Consider the following 9723-nt stretch of genomic DNA (forward strand, 5'->3'; position numbering starts at 1 on the left):
TTATCTGTGGCATTTATATTTGTGTGCTCAGGCGCAGTGAGCCCACTGCCTGGTATCTTGCATATATGATTAAAGAAACACAGGAAAAACATCACGTTCCTAACCACGATGTTCTGGGATTTAAAAAAAAGGCCACAACTTTATTGATTACAGATGTAAGTGAATTTGTGTCATGTACTGGCTGGATGCAGTACGTGGGAGGCATGAGCTGGAGAACCCCCAAGGGAACTCACAGTGAAAGAAGGCTGAGAGCCAGGGGATTGGTGGTGGGACAACAATGAGTTGTCAGAGAGAGAAGAGGGAGCAGACTGGGAGGAGGAGGTGTCAAAAGCTAAAGAGGCAACAGGGTTTAGTGAGCAGCAAGAGGCTATGGCAGAGAACAGTCCAGAATCAGAGTCAGTAGCAGAGGAGGGTCAAGAGGCAGAGAGGAGACAGGCTGCTGAAAAGCCAGGGAATCTCCCCCTCCTGCTGTGACCAGCTCCACCCCGCCTCCTAGTCTCCCAGAACACGCCGAGAAATGATGAGGGCAGAGCAAAGAGAGACAAGTTGAAGGAGCCTTATGCTGTCAGTGAAGGAACCTGGGAAGGAGCCTTAGGGAGCAAGTTCTCTTTTTTTGAGTCCTGGTGTTATTTCTGTATCTGAGTTTTGAGCTCTGTGGGCCCATCAGCGTATTTGTCATTTGTGGCTCAGTCTTAAGATATTACTGTCATGCCACAAGTCTGCAAACCTGTAAGCTGTGAATTCCCGAAAGCCTTTTGGGAACCAACCAGCTTCCCAAAGGCTTTGAAGAGTCAGCATTAGCATGAATATGTCTTCTTAAGATGCTGGCTGTGTTTTCAGTGTGCCGCTGAATTGGGTAATGCAGAGCTCAGGAAGTGCCTCTGCGCTCCTTCTGGGCTGGAGTGTCTGTGCTTCTGCTGAGGCGATGCACTTTTGTTAATCTTGTAATTAAAGGGTAGTGAATTGTAGCATGGGGGCATATTGATTTTACGCCGCATTCATATTTGTGCCATCCTGCATTCGTTGCCACTGTGTTTACCTACATTTGATCAGCTTAAAGACAGCATTAGCCAACTGAGAAAATGAGATTAGAATGAGTTGTTTGGCCTTGCTTGAGGTAAATTCTCCCTTCACTGCTTCCCCCCGACTAAAATACTTGCTGAAGAGCTACCAAGAAAGGAAATAAACCTATGTGAAGACATTTTTTTCTTCTGATGCTGCGGTAGACAGGGCTTTGATGGGTGAACTAAAACTGGTCAATGAAGATAGAGAAGAAAAATGGGTGCATTGACTCTTCCATATAGTAACTATATCCAGCTTTGAGCATACTAGTGGAAAGGAAGGACATAAATTTAATAAAGGTACATAGGACACAATTCACACTGAAATAAAGAGGAGCTGTCAAGGCCAGGCACCTAATTTTTTTCTGCCTGAGGCAATGAACCAGATGGCTCTACTCCATTCCATTTAAAGAAGTCCCTCCAAGTGGCGGTTGAATTTTGCTTTAGGGCTGGTGATGCAATAACACCCTCCACCATGCCTAAGAACAACACACACCGAGCCAAACTTTGCTGCCACTTGCTGCATTCCAGGCAGCTGCCACCTGAGGCGGTCACTTCACTTTACCTAACTGTAGTGCTGGCCCTGGGAACTGTGCAAAAGTACTACTGGCCAAGGAGAGGACAAACACCCAGTGAGGGGTGGACAGAGGGTGACATGGCTCCATCAGTTGACTAGAAGACAGACAGCTGACTGGTGCTAGAAGACTGATGGTTGTCTGGTGCTAGGTTCTCCCCGGAAAACCGCCTGGATCTGAAGCAAAAGGTTCTAGCTCTTTCAGGCCCTTTTGTGCAATTCATAAGAGAGAGACTCTCCTCCCTGGAAGAGAGGGGAGTGGTTGTGGACGGGAGCCTGAGCACCGCCCCTAGCAGGGGGCGTAGCCCCCTGCCTCCACCTCACCTGGCTGGCGCCCACGCCCCCTCGGCAGGCAGCCAACCAGGTGCCTCGGAGGGGGCGTGTTCAGCAGCCTTTTGCTGCGGTGCCAGCCTCTCCCCGGCCTCATTCTTCGCCATCGTCTCGTCGCGAGTCACCCACCCTCCACTCCCTTAGAGTTAGGGCTTAGGTCATTGGCCTTGCTATGGACCTTAGGTTGGTCGCCCTGGTTGTCTAGGGGGCCTGGTAGGAGTTTTTCCATTTGGCATTAGGCTTTTTGGTTTTTTGGCCTACCTCGTAGAAATCGTCACAACTTTTGTGGTATTGGTGGGTAGGTTAGGCATTGGAATAATGTGTTGTGGTGTGTCGAAGGGCTAGGTGTGGCCATCGCCTATGCCTTCAATTTTTGGGTATTCCGTTAAAGGAATCTGGCGGTCGTGTGTTCAGTCTGATGCCTGCTTGGCAGGAGGCCATAGCACGACCCTCGGTGACATCAGGGGGGAGTCTATAGTTGGATTAGCATCAACAGGCTCCACCTACTGGTGAATAAATCCACTTGCTTTAGAGATCCAATGCCTAAGCCAATACCTTTTCCACTGCTGTAATCAATAAAGTTGTGGCCTTTACATGCCCATTAACCTTATATCATGTGTCCTTGTGTATTCATTCCGCATCGCGGGGGTCGGGTCCTCGAACCACAACCACATTTTATAATTTCCTCCTCCATGCTTTTAAAGGAAAAAAGTAATTGTGAGGCCAGCCTGTTTTGTGCAAAGTCCCTGTTTCCCCGCACCCATTTCCCACTGCCTCCACATGTGGACAATATGGCGCCAAAGAGATATTGCTCTGTGCCACTGCTTCCTGAGTTATAAGTGCTTGCAGACAAGTGTTTCTTGTGTGATTGGTACTCCTCTTGCATGCAAGATTTTTTTTGAAGAGTTGACATGGCATCGTTATCATCAAAATGCCACCCTGTATGCCCCACCACATCCGGATATACCCTTTCAAGGGGGGAAAACTGATTATTTTAAAAAGTCCGTACCAATGACTCTGATATCTCAGCAACCCATTCACAGCATAAACTTCCCATCTGGAAGCACCCTAAATCTTCATGAGCAGTGTTTAGAAGCTGGTAAAGGTGTGCTGCGATTGGGAGCTACTACACTCTGTCATGGTGATGCAGGTAAATAAATAAATAAACCTTTATTGTCACTACACCACCTGTGTGCAGTGAAATTAAGTGAGCCCCCATCCCCCCTACATACACTCAGTCTTGTTCACGCTCTGTGTGCTTGTCGGAAGTCAATTGCAATACCAGAGTGATCAACACCAGGGTGGATATTTTTCTCCTTCCCATTCTTTTTTTTCTTTTTTAAAAATAAATTTATTTGGTTTTTCAGATTAAAACTTTACAATACATATCAAACAGACAACATAAAAACAAGATTCCAAGGAATCTCTTGGACTTCCCTCCTCTCTTTTGTGGGTCCTATTGTGAATCATTTCCTCCTGCATCTTTTACGATAATCCAAATCTTTTACATCTCCTTTGTGTCCAAAATTGATCATTAAGCTACAAGTGATATTCCAGTCCTACTAACAATTTTAACCATTTACAATGGTTTTTAAGATAGGTTATAAATTTTCCCCATTCCTTATTAAAATTTTGATCATCCTGATTTCTGACTCTTCCGGTCATTTTAGCCATTTTGGCATAGTCGGTCAACTCGATCTGCTGTTCTCCTCTGCTAGGGACTTTATCTTCTTCCCATCTCTGTGGGCCAATAACATCCGTGCAGCCGTGGTTGCCCATTACATGGTGATGTAGGTAGGGTAATAGTCAACACCAGGGTGGATATTTTTCTCCTTCCCATTCTTTACTGGGTCTGGTGAAATGCTCTGCTATCTGCTATAGATTGAAGGAATGTAGGATTTGGTGTAAAGTGTCATCTGTTGCCATCCACAAGACTTTCCCATTTCACTAGCTGGCCAGCATACATTTATTTGCCAGTGGAGTATATGACCAGCATAGCATTTGAATTTTTTTCTAGTTTTGTCTTGGGCATATCTCAAGCTCTACTCTCTTCCTGTCGTGTGGCTTGCACTAAATCCTATCTCTGCTGTGCTGGAGCATCCATCTCAAATTCTCGATATTGCTTTAAATCAGTTTATTATCAGACAGCAAAATGTAGGTAGCATTTGAAGAAGTACGTAATTGTAAAATTAATGTTTCACCCTAGTAATTGTAAAATAGTGGAAGTGAAAATGGGCACCTTAAAGATTAATGGAAGGTGCTTGTAAGTTTAAATTGGCTCATACACACTTCTTTGTTTTAATGCAGTAGATCCAGAAAAGCATTATGTGCTTCTATATTTGTTAAAAAGGAAGGCAGGGAATGAAAGATATGCAGGTTGTGTGTGTGTGTGTGTGTGTGTGTGTGTGTGTGTGTGTGTGTGAATGAAACCTAGTAGCTAGTGCAGATAAAATGCTTTCCAGAGAGTTTTATCACCAGGTTCTATTTTATTACATAACGTAATGCTATCAGGTTGTCTTTTGCCATTAGACTGTTGAGAAAATAGCCTATGACAAGCCATGCAGATATAATGAGAATTGTAAGTACATCTACAGTTGGGTGTATAAAATATTTCTAATACACATGGAGCAAAGAGTTACTTGAATACACTGTCACCTTCAGTTTTATCACAGTGAAACTGGTCTCAGTTGCAGCATATCTTCATAAATCTTTAAAAATGCCTTTGAACTACATACAATCATAGAGTTGGAAGGGACCCTGAGGATCATCTAGTCCAATCCCCTGCAATGCAGGAATATGCAGTTGTCCCATACAGGGATCAAACCTGCAACCTTGGCACTATCAGCACTGTGCTCTAACCAACTGAGCTATCCAGATAGGATACTCCCTTTCACTGTTTTGAAACATTTTTTTTTTTTAAATCCTTATGCACAAGCATATTTGTAGATTCCTGTTCTGCTTGGGGCCAAATAAATATTTTTATTTAATTTTGTCAGATGGGGGTGTGGAGGGAAGCAATGAAAACCACGGTCTCGGATGGCGTAGCCTGCCAACATAAAATCTACCAGCTGAACACTGCAAGACAACACAACTATTTTGAAGCCTTCCCTTCTTAGTTTTGTTTTCAACCCTACAGCTAGCCACTAGCCAGCTAAGATACGTTTGAAGGCTACTCCATCATTGGAGGAGGAGGAACACCAGTGTGGTATGCCCATCAAGTATAGAGTTCCCACTAGTGGTATTTTGGCAGGAGTAATGGTGAGTGAGGCATTGGGGGGCATGTAGGGGCATGTAGGGGGGGGGAGGCTGTGGGTTTTCAGGATCCTAGACCACTTCATTCCCTTGCCACACTTCGATTGCAGGCTCCTCCTATAACAGAAGCTCTGAGGTGACAGATCTACGTCCTGGTACTTCTGATGTGAATCCACTGGCACCAGAGCCTGCACCTTATCCCCCAATCCCGAGGAAGCGCTTCTGCCACCAAGATTCCAGTGACTGGATCACAGACTCCTCACAGGAGAGCCTGGAGCTTTCATAAAAGCAATTCCCACACTTTGAAACCCTATGCCTAGAAAAAGCCAGCACCTGCAGAAAAAGACAATGGATCTTTAATTGGAGAGTGGGAATATTCACGGTACAGGGCTTCCATCTTGACTATCTGGCCCACGCTGAAAAGCTCTGGCAATTGCTCCAAGATGCTGCAGGGATAGCCTGTATTTTCTTACTCATCTGTAGGCCTGCTAACTGTAATTTTAGGAACCAGTACCTAAGGCTTGGACTTAACCACACCATTTCAACTTGTCTGTTTCAGAGCCCTGAATCTACTGTTCTTTTTATTATATCTCTCTTTTTGATTGATTAGTTAAGAAGTTCTAACATAACAAAAAGAAAAACAAAGAATCAAAAATGTAAACCAAAAAAACCACCACAGCCTAGAAGGATAAAAGTATATCTCTGCTCCAAAGAAGTAATAAAGTATTGAGATACACAGTAATTCTCAAATAACAAGCACATGTATAAATGAAATTATTTTTCCACCTGTGAGTTCTATCATTATAGAAAATAAAAGTTTTATTAAGCCTTAGTTGAGCCAGACATTTGCATATACTGATGACACTGAGTGAATATGTGCCTCAATATTCATATATGAAAAAAGACAATGTCACATAGCAAACAAACAAACAAACAAACAAACAAACAAACAAACAAACAAACAGTTATTCAAGCTCTGCCCTTTAGATACTTTTGAACATAACTTTTCAAGGAAGGCAAGATGTCAAACCCTAGAATATTAGCAGTCCAAATTACAAAGATGGAAGGTCTTCGAGAATTTGGCAATGTAGCCCTAAGCTGCTGTTAAAGGTAAAGGTAAAGGGACCCCTGACAGTTAAGTCCAGTCACGAACGACTCTGGGGTTGCGGCGCTCATCTCGCTTTACTGGACAAGGGAGCCGATGTTTGTCCACAGACAGTTTTTCCTGGTCATGTGGCCAGCATGTCTAAGCTGATTCCAGTGGCGTAGCGTGGGTTGTCAGCACCCGGGGCAAGGCAAGTAATTTGCGCCCCCTAACCCGTGGATTTGCGCCCCCTAACCCTAACCCCCAGATGTTGCGCCCGGTGCGGCCGGCCCCCCCTGCACCCCCCACGCTACGCCACTGGCTGATTCTGTTGAAACTAGAGCAGTGCACGGAAACGCCATTTACCTTCCCGCCGGAGCGGTACCTATTTATCCACTTGGACTTTGATGTGCTTTCAAACTGCTAGGTTGGCAGGAGCTGGGACCGAGCAACGGGAGTTCACCTGGTCACGGGGATTTGAACCACCAACCTTCTGATCGGCAAGCCCTAGGCTCAGTGGTTTAGACCACAGCGCCACCTGCGTCCCCTGCTGCTGTTAAGAGATAATAAATTAGTTCTTTTGCATCCTGTTCTGTTTCCATATACAGGCTCAAAAGTGTTAGGTGAAAAGATAGAACAATAGTTTCTTTACTTATCAGATAGATCTTGGTGAATGCCTTATTCCTGAGCAACCCCAGGAAACTCGCATCCCTCAAAGATTGGGGTGGCATGCAACGCTATGTATTGTGCAAAGAAGGCCTTTCTCTGTCCTGAATCAGCTGCCAATCCTTCTATTTATATTGAGATTTCTTCGGACCCTTCTGTTACCTACTAGGCACCACTCATTGGCATTAACCCAGGTGATCTCCAGGTGATCTCCAGTGGATATAAGTTTTATTCTCCAGGGTCCATAAGGTAATGTTGCATTGCCCATCAGTTCTGATACCTACCATTCTAACATGAAATACTCAAGTCAGCCTCTCCATATGTTAACTCTTTGCTGCAGTGTATCTTTGCTGCACAAAAATTCTTAGCAATGATTTTCCAAATGGGTAGCAAGAAAAAGTAAGTAAAGGTAAAGGGACCCCTGACCATTAGGTCCAGTCGTGACCGACTCTGGGGCTGCAGCGCTCATCTTGCTTTATTGGCTGAGGATGCCAGCATACAGCTTCCGGGTCATGTGGCCAGCATGACTAAGCCGCTTCTGGCAAACCAGAGCAGCACACGAAAATGCCATTTACCTTCCCGCAGCAGCGGTACCTATTTATCTACTTGCACTTTGACGTGCTTTCGAACTGCTAGGTTGGCAGGTGCAGGGACCGAGCAATGGGAGCTCACCCCTTCACGGGGATTCGAACCGCCGACCTTCTGATCAGGAAGTCCTGGGCTCTGTGATTTAACCCACAGCGCCACCTGCGTCCCTAGCAAGAAAAAGTAGATTTGATCAAATGCTGTTATCCAGACGTGCTGAATAAAAGAAGTGAATGCTGCAGGGGCTGACAAATCACTCAGCTTAGAATCATTTAGCCTGGAGCAATATTATGGGGCCAAGATAATAATTCTACATGCTGCTACAGTTCTGAATCTATGTATGAGCTTGTGGAACCTATTGACTTGAGAGCAACTTGCCAACTGATGTGCATGGTGAAGATGTAGTCCTTGATCGTTCAACATAATCAGGATAGACTTTGTTCCTTGATGCTTCGTTGCCTGAATGTGCTAAAGTATTCAAACAAAAAAAATGTTTTCCCCCATATATGCAATTTCAAAACTTTGTCTCAATATGTTGGTTTTCAGTTTCCTGCTCTGATGAATCTGAAATACCCTGGATCTGACATGCTGTCACTTGATTTCAGGAATGAAGTTGTTCAAATTGATAGAAGATTTTTCCCCCCCAACTGTCACTCTGTATTGAGGTTCGTGGAGTTTCATTTTTATTGGGAGGTTGAAAAGAAAAGAAAAGAAATGAAAAGAAGAGTTTGCTTGAAATATTGAAGTCTAAGTCCCTATTGTGTATAATGATGGAGCTTTTAAAATAGCTAGCGACTAAGCAATGCCATCAAATTGTCATTTATCACACAATCAGATTTCCAGCAGAAGCGATGTTATGAAACTAATTTACTAAAAATACATTTTAAAAATGCTGCTTTTCTCCCTCCAAGGAGAGAGTGCCTTAAAAAAAGTGTATATTAAATTTCGTTACTGAGAAAAACATGATGGCAATGCTAGGCTATGATTTGAAGATGCGTCCCAAAATGATGGCAATATTTTTTGGATGTCATGCTCTCATGGGGCTGTGATCTCATGAACACATGTTTTTGGGTGCCTTGTGAGATCTCACCCTGCAAAAGCATTTTTTTTCAGGGTGAGAGCAAAGGGTGGGTCATGTGACTTGCCGAGAGCTTGTCCTGGAAGACATGTGACCCAGTTTTGAGTCTGAAAAAGTTGGACGGTATGAGTTTGTTTTTATACCTGGTTGACCCACACAGAGAACAGATTAAAGAAGTGAGAGTGTTTATTTTCTTTTACTTTATTTTACCCCTGTATTTAAAAAAACTATATATTTGCACTAATAAATTTTTGCACTAATAAAAATATATATATATTTTACATCTGATTATGTCCAATAAATAAACTGTAACATGTCTTATTCAGCAGAACAGTTTCATATGGGAAATATGTGGAGGTAGCTTATTGTTCTGGTTCAACCATACCAGTTAGTACAAATTAGCATATAGTTCGGTTAATTAACCTGTAAATTGCAATTTTCTATCGATTTCTGCAGTGCCAGCTTCCTTCCAATGAAGGTGATTTACTCCTTTCTCAGCCAGGCCCCCAACGCTCCTTGATAAGGTAGAATTTAAAGCCTAATTTAAAGACATCAATAGGGATTTATTCTGGGTTGAACATTTAAGCCTATGTTTGCATATGTTGACAAATGGTTATATGAATGAATCACGACTTGCCATTGTATTAAGGCCCAATATATATGCTCCTGATGCAGTGGAGATTCCACTTTTTCACACCTGCACCCACAATGCATCTGTAATGTGGGTTGGTTGACCAGACAGAAAATTTCCATATCAATGCATCTTGCTAGGAGCTACTAGTACTCCTAGAGTAACTCTCCACATGCTCTCTTTATCTCATGTGATTTTACCATTCAGACATCACCAGTGTGGCATGCTTTCCTGCAAGAGCCAGTGACAACCATGTCTTCTAATCAAAAACGTTGACTTCGTCACTGTTCCTGATTAGGATTTGCAGGTCTGCAGCATCCCAAAGCCTGAGACACAAGAGGTGAGACCTAGCGACGTCGCAAGGTCACCAGCTTTGTCAAAAATCTAATGTGCGAGTTGGGCCTTGGAACGTGGCCCAGTGTTAAAGGGGCAGAGCTAGGGATGTGTAGGCCCAGAAGAAAT

At 43.7% G+C, this 9723-nt stretch overlaps 1 long non-coding RNA gene across 1 annotated transcript; it reads left to right on the plus strand.

Moving 5' to 3' along the window:
• The first annotated feature begins 7156 nt into the window (after positions 1-7156).
• On the plus strand, positions 7157-8557 carry LOC310703492. The gene is made up of 2 exons (XR_014524189.1): positions 7157-7370; positions 7740-8557. It is a non-coding gene; the product is annotated as an uncharacterized lncRNA (long non-coding RNA).
• Positions 8558-9723: the final 1166 nt, after the last annotated feature.

The sequence above is a fragment of the Podarcis liolepis genome (genome assembly GCF_965112155.1).
Source record: "Podarcis liolepis genome assembly, chromosome: 3".
NCBI lineage: Eukaryota > Metazoa > Chordata > Lepidosauria > Squamata > Lacertidae > Podarcis > Podarcis liolepis.